At 42.8% G+C, this 5778-nt stretch overlaps 1 pseudogene; it reads right to left on the minus strand.

Moving 5' to 3' along the window:
• Nucleotides 1-564: 564 nt before the first annotated feature.
• On the minus strand, nucleotides 565-2273 carry LOC114454424 (eukaryotic translation initiation factor 4 gamma 1 pseudogene; annotated as a pseudogene).
• Between the last annotated feature and the right edge of the window lie 3505 nt (nucleotides 2274-5778).

Below are 5778 nucleotides of genomic sequence, written 5' to 3' on the forward strand. Positions count from 1 at the left end.
AAGATTTACACAAATCTTCACTTTCAGAGCAAAAAGCTGAGAAAGCAGCCTTTTTGTAAAAAAAAAAAAAAAACCCTGTCAGTGACTTTAAAGCTATTTTTTTGCTTTTGTGACAACTGTAACATCGGAACATTGTTTCCTTATCTAAAACATTAAAAAAAACACTGAGACAAGGCTTTTGATGGCAAAACTTTTATTATTTTGCTATCTGGCTCACAGGCTGGGGGTATTTTGTACCCACCTCCAAACCCCCCCTCCTCCCGACACGCAGGGATGACCTGTTTGGCCCGGTTAGTTGATGGTTTTATCTCACGATCACAACATTATCAATAATCCACTCAGGTCCACACATGTTCTGTGTTAGTATGTGGTGCTGTGAGCTGCTGGATACTTCACAATATCACTCTGTAGCGCCATAATCTCCCTTTTTGCTGCTTCTTCCTGCTTTGCTGGGTAGCATCAGTGGCAAATCTCTCATCTAAAGGTGCACTGCTGCCATCTTCAGGGTACAGTTGGTCACTACAACACCTAACAACTTAGATATTGGTGAGGGACCTCCGCCAGGGTGTTTTCTAGTAATCCCCGTGAAAAAAATGCAAAATACGAGTTATCTCGTCAATGGCACTGAGGCTTTTGGGCAGGTCTTGGTCTCAGATGGTGTGGTCCTTCCATCTGCTCCTCCATTTTTGCCTGTTCTCGGATCTGGTCAATGGTCTTTGGACCCTGGATCACCCGACGAGGCACCCAATTGTTTGTTCTGAGGTCCAGGACATCCTGCATCATGAAGCGGATCCTTGACGAGGTCTTCCTCTCTTTTACTATTTTCTCCATCTGTTGGAAGCACTGGTCCACACGATGCTTCTCCTTTTTAACGTCTAGGTCCTTACCGATGGTGGACAGCAGTTTGCACAGGACCTCCAGGGACTGATCGTCATGGTTTTTTAGAAGCTTCATGATACAGTCATGCATGACGACCTCTCTGATCATTTGAAGTTTAAATAACTCGCCGACAAACTTGATATTGCCAACCGAGCGTCTCCTTGCCTTATTTTAAGATCTTCTAACTCTTCCCGGAGACGCTGCTTCTCCTCCTCCCCAGAGGCCGCTTCCAAGTCTTTTTCTTTCTTCTCAAAGACCTCATTAATGTCTTTGTCTTTTTCAAACTCCTTCTGACATCGGTTTAGAAGGAGCTTACGAAAATCTGCTTGGCATTCTGGATTTTCTTTGCTTTGGACTTTAAGCCCATTAAGGAAGCTGCACATTTTGGCATAGATCTCTGAAAAGGCTGGTTCAGAGATGGCTTTTTCAAAGGTGAGGTCAATGACATCTTTTAACCTCTCTTCAGTGTCAATGGTCAGCATCTTCACCTGTGTCATGAGCTTCTCAAACTTCTCTGGGGTGAGTTTGTTCAGGATACTGCGGAACTTTTTGAGCAAGTCCTTTGTTTGCTCCGAGTCCCTCTCCTCCTGCTTCTTAAGTTGAGAGCTCCACACTGGTTTGTTGGTTGAGGGTTTCCAGGCGTTCTCTGCCTTGTTCAGCTGCACATGGTCATTAACTGACATGTTAATGATCCTCCTCGGCTCCATTCTCTGCATTGGTTCTCTGCTTCCTCCTCCCATGCCTGGACGTCCAAAGTTTACAAATTGTGGTGTAAAGTCATGGTAATGGATTATCTTAGGTTTGCACCAGGGCTCACGTGTGAGCAGAGGGCTTCTATTGGCCTTGTGGAGGATGACATCAGGGATGTCAGGGAGACCTGGAGGCTTGATCACGCTGGCTGGGACAAACTGGAGTTGAAGCAGAAACTCTCGCTCATACTTCTTCTTCTCCTTGATGACTGGCTTCCTTTGCTCCTCTTTGGACTGGTTCTCAGATATCTGAGGAGGTGGTGTCACCTCTCTGGGAGGTGGGGGAGCATCCATGCCATCATGAGGACCTGCAGGAACAGGACACTGCTGAGGCGTTGCCATACAGAGTTGGGGGCCATACTCTGCCATGAAGAAAATAGGTCTCTGTGCTGAACGGGGGAAAGGGAACCGTCCCCGTGTGGTCACCAGGTAGACGTGGGGGGGTGCCACTGGTCGAGAGCCGCTGCTGAAATCCTGGCTGTCCCTGTTGTGGTAGAGCTGGCCATGGCTGTAGGGTGGGGGGTCCCATCATAAGATGGGCTGCTTTGTTTAGGGGTTCACCTGCAGCAGCCATTTCTCATCAGAATTTAAGCTTTTAAAATACACAAATATTGTTTGTTTAACTTGTATACACTCCAATCAGTGAGAGAGTTTGACTAACCCAACCACTAGCACTAAGAGAAGTGATACTGAAGATATGATATCATTGAGTTTGGTTCTTTTTTCCTTTGATGTTGCAGCCATGGCAACCGTTTCACATTTGTTGATAGCAACCCTTCCACATTAGTTGGCTCATGTGTTCTAACTTTATCATCTGCAAGCTCTTTTTTTCTTTTTTTAAGGACCAAAATTAAAAAATAAGGATAAACCTTTGTTGCTATTGATTCACCATAGTTTGTGTTTGCAAAATTTGAAACGCTTAAATTGGCAGACGATTTAAAGTGTTTGGCTCAAATTTCCTCTGTTTTTTGGTCTGATCTCATTGGTTTTCTGAAGTTTGTTTGGGTCTGTTGGTTTCTATTACTAGTTTGGTTTGTATTCATATGATTTTTACTTTGTCAAGTGTTCATTGTCTTGGGTCTTAGTTGTGGTTCCTTTGAGTTTGTGTCACTACTGGTCTGTCTGTACCCCTGTTTGGTTGATGGAACTATCAGGTCATCCACAGGTGCACTGATTAGGCAATGACTAATCACAGGCTGTGTTCAAAACTAAATACTAATGTACTACAGACTATACACTCAATGAGTGTATACTGTCTACTATACTATTAGTGTGATTAGGATGGTGGCCGTTCCCACTGATGCATACTTCCAAGTTTCCCAAGATGCATTTTAAAGCTACAACAGCCAAAACCTGAAGCACAGAGAGGCTAAATATCTCTGTTGTTCAAAATTTAAATTCAGAACTTTCAAAGTTGGAGAAATAACAAAGTGATCAAGTAGAACTGGGGTGCCCCATTCCAGTCCTCAAGGGCCGGATTCCTGAGACTTTTAGATGTCTGGGAGATGTGAATTAAAATGTGAAAGTTACAGGCCAAAATGCATGTACACCCATTATAGCGCCACCTAGTGGTGCACATTTTGTTATGGGTGATCTGTGTGCTCCTATATGTGTACCCTGTAAATTTCATAGCCCTCAACATAATTTTTCAGCTGAAATAAAGGTTTGTTGAATTAAATGTATGTTGTAATAAGCCACACCCACTTTGACCAATCACAATTAACTTCGAGATACCGCCCCGCGAGTGACCAAGGTGATACCCACCAAATTTGGTAAAAATCGGTCGTGTCATTTAGGAGATATAAATTTCACATATTTGCAGCGCCCCCTAGTGGTGTAAATTATTAAAATTTTGCTCATACCCTTACAGTCACTTGCCAACCAAGGATCTCAAATTTGGTGTTGTTAGCATTTATTTTGACCGAGATATGCAACAGTTATGCATTTTCATAGCTCGCGAGGAAACTCACAAAATATTCACGCATATTTTGAGCCAATAAAATTTTTTGCTGAACTTTAGATCAGGTCCAACTGAAGACTCTACTGATTGGACAAAACCCTAAGGAGGAATTTGAAAAAGTAGGTTTTTGATGTGTAGCGACTTACAAAGAGCAATGTAAATTCAAACCCATTTGAACCGATGTGAAAAAGCCTCAGCCTGAGCTGCCAAAGCTTCCCTCTGTGTGCTTTAGAGTACAGATATAGGCAGTGTTGGGTGTTATTGTAACAAGATTACAATCTGGAGTAATGTAGTAGTGTAACACGTTATTATGGAAATACTTGTAATGAAATTATAGTTTCTTACTCCTCCTTACTTTGCCTGTGTGATGTCAGCGTGTGTCACACGAGGCAGAAAAAAATGACTTCAGCTCATGTGTACAGATAGGACAGTTTTATAAAGAGAAAATGCATAATTTAAGCACCGAGGAAGAAACTTTGGTTCTCATCAACACAAATGCCACAGATAATCCTTTCCAATAAAGGCTTAGCTTTGTACAAGATTATATTTCACCTCACCTTTTTTTAATGCAGTCTTAGCAAAATTTTCTCTAAACTGAATTATGTAGCAATTTCCTGTGCCTTTGAAGTGATAAATTTAAGCATTAGTGAAATGTACATGGACTAGAGGGGTCTGTGAAGAACCGGGTGTAGATCACTGCCTTAGTTCTCCGTAAAACACATGAGAATGGAGCTGTTGAGCCTTTGGGCATTAAAGTGCTTTCAGTGGTTCCCAAAACTTTTAATCTGTACCTCCTACTCCTGCACATTTTAAAAAATGTAATAAAGTAATGTCATATACAATGTAGCCCTACAGTGAGGTTGGTCTCTGAATTTCATCTAACCTGTTGAGAAATAATATATATTAATAAAGAATTGTAATAATCTGTAAGCAAACAAGTTCACTTTATTTAAAGGGTACCTGTACTGAAAATGCATTTAACAAAAAGTGTTAATGAATTGCCAAAAAACAAAATATGTGCACTTTTTTTTTAAAAAAAGAACTGGCATAAACTATGGGCAGCCGCCATTTTGGTCAGGATATGATGCATGTTCCGCGCACTGAGGCTAAATACCTCTGTTGATTCTCCACCTTTGAAATTCTATAAACATTTGAAGTGGAGAAAGCGGTCAGAGACCCCTCCATTGTGCTACTGGCTAAACTTCCTGTTAACTTCAAAATAAGAACAGTTAAAAAACTGATGGAAGACAAGAAGAGATGTTTGATTTTTAGCTTTAAGCTGGTCCCACGACCATTTTACAGCTCGCAATGCATCGTAGGACAGTTGAGTATGACTAGTGTGCTCACTGTGCATACTTAAAAAATTTTAAAGGTCGACTCTATGTGCATACTAGTCAAGTCGACTAGTCGATGACGTAACCATGAGCCGAAGCCAGTGTTGTGCCGAAGTGTGTGACCGCTGTGACTTCTCTGCAGTAGAGAAGAAGAGTGCTAAACCTCTTCGTAGCTGTTAAGGAGGTATTTACTCCCCCTTAAACATGACGCTCTGGTGGGTGAAGTAAATGCAGACTGTAGAAGAATTACAAACGTGTTTAAGGGGGAGTAAATGTCCTCTCAAAAGCCGCAGGGGTTGGAACTGTCGTCACCTCCCGTCACAGATTTTTCCAAAGATTTTGGCCCAACAGCGATCTTCCCCCGCTAACAGAGCCTCTGTCCTGTTCCGGATCTGCTTGATACACAGACATGTTACCACTACTGCTAACGTTAGCATGTCTATTAGCTGTAGTATCTGCCTACTAGCTGTAGTTTGAGGAAAAACGTTTGATGCTGTGCTGCCTTGCCGTGCAGGGGTACTAGGACCCTTTTTTTGCTGTGTTGCACCGCCATCCTGGGCAAAAGTCAGGTATTGCGACAAGTCAACGTCACGTAGACAGAGTCGCGAGACAACACTAAAGTCGACTAATCGACTAGTCAATTCAACCCCTACCAAGGTGACGTCGCAAGTTGTCCCGCCGGCCCCAAGGCTCACCGGCCGAGCCCCCCAGAGCGCCCCAGATAACTTTTTATGGTTGCTGCTTGCGCGATGAGCCTTAGTTATTGCTAAAGTCATACCCCTGGGTGTACCCGTACCCCCACTTTGGGAACCTAGGATTTACACTCCAGGGGGGTCATGATCGGGGTGATTATATC

Source organism: Gouania willdenowi, chromosome 20 (genome assembly GCF_900634775.1).
Source record: "Gouania willdenowi chromosome 20, fGouWil2.1, whole genome shotgun sequence".
NCBI lineage: Eukaryota > Metazoa > Chordata > Actinopteri > Blenniiformes > Gobiesocidae > Gouania > Gouania willdenowi.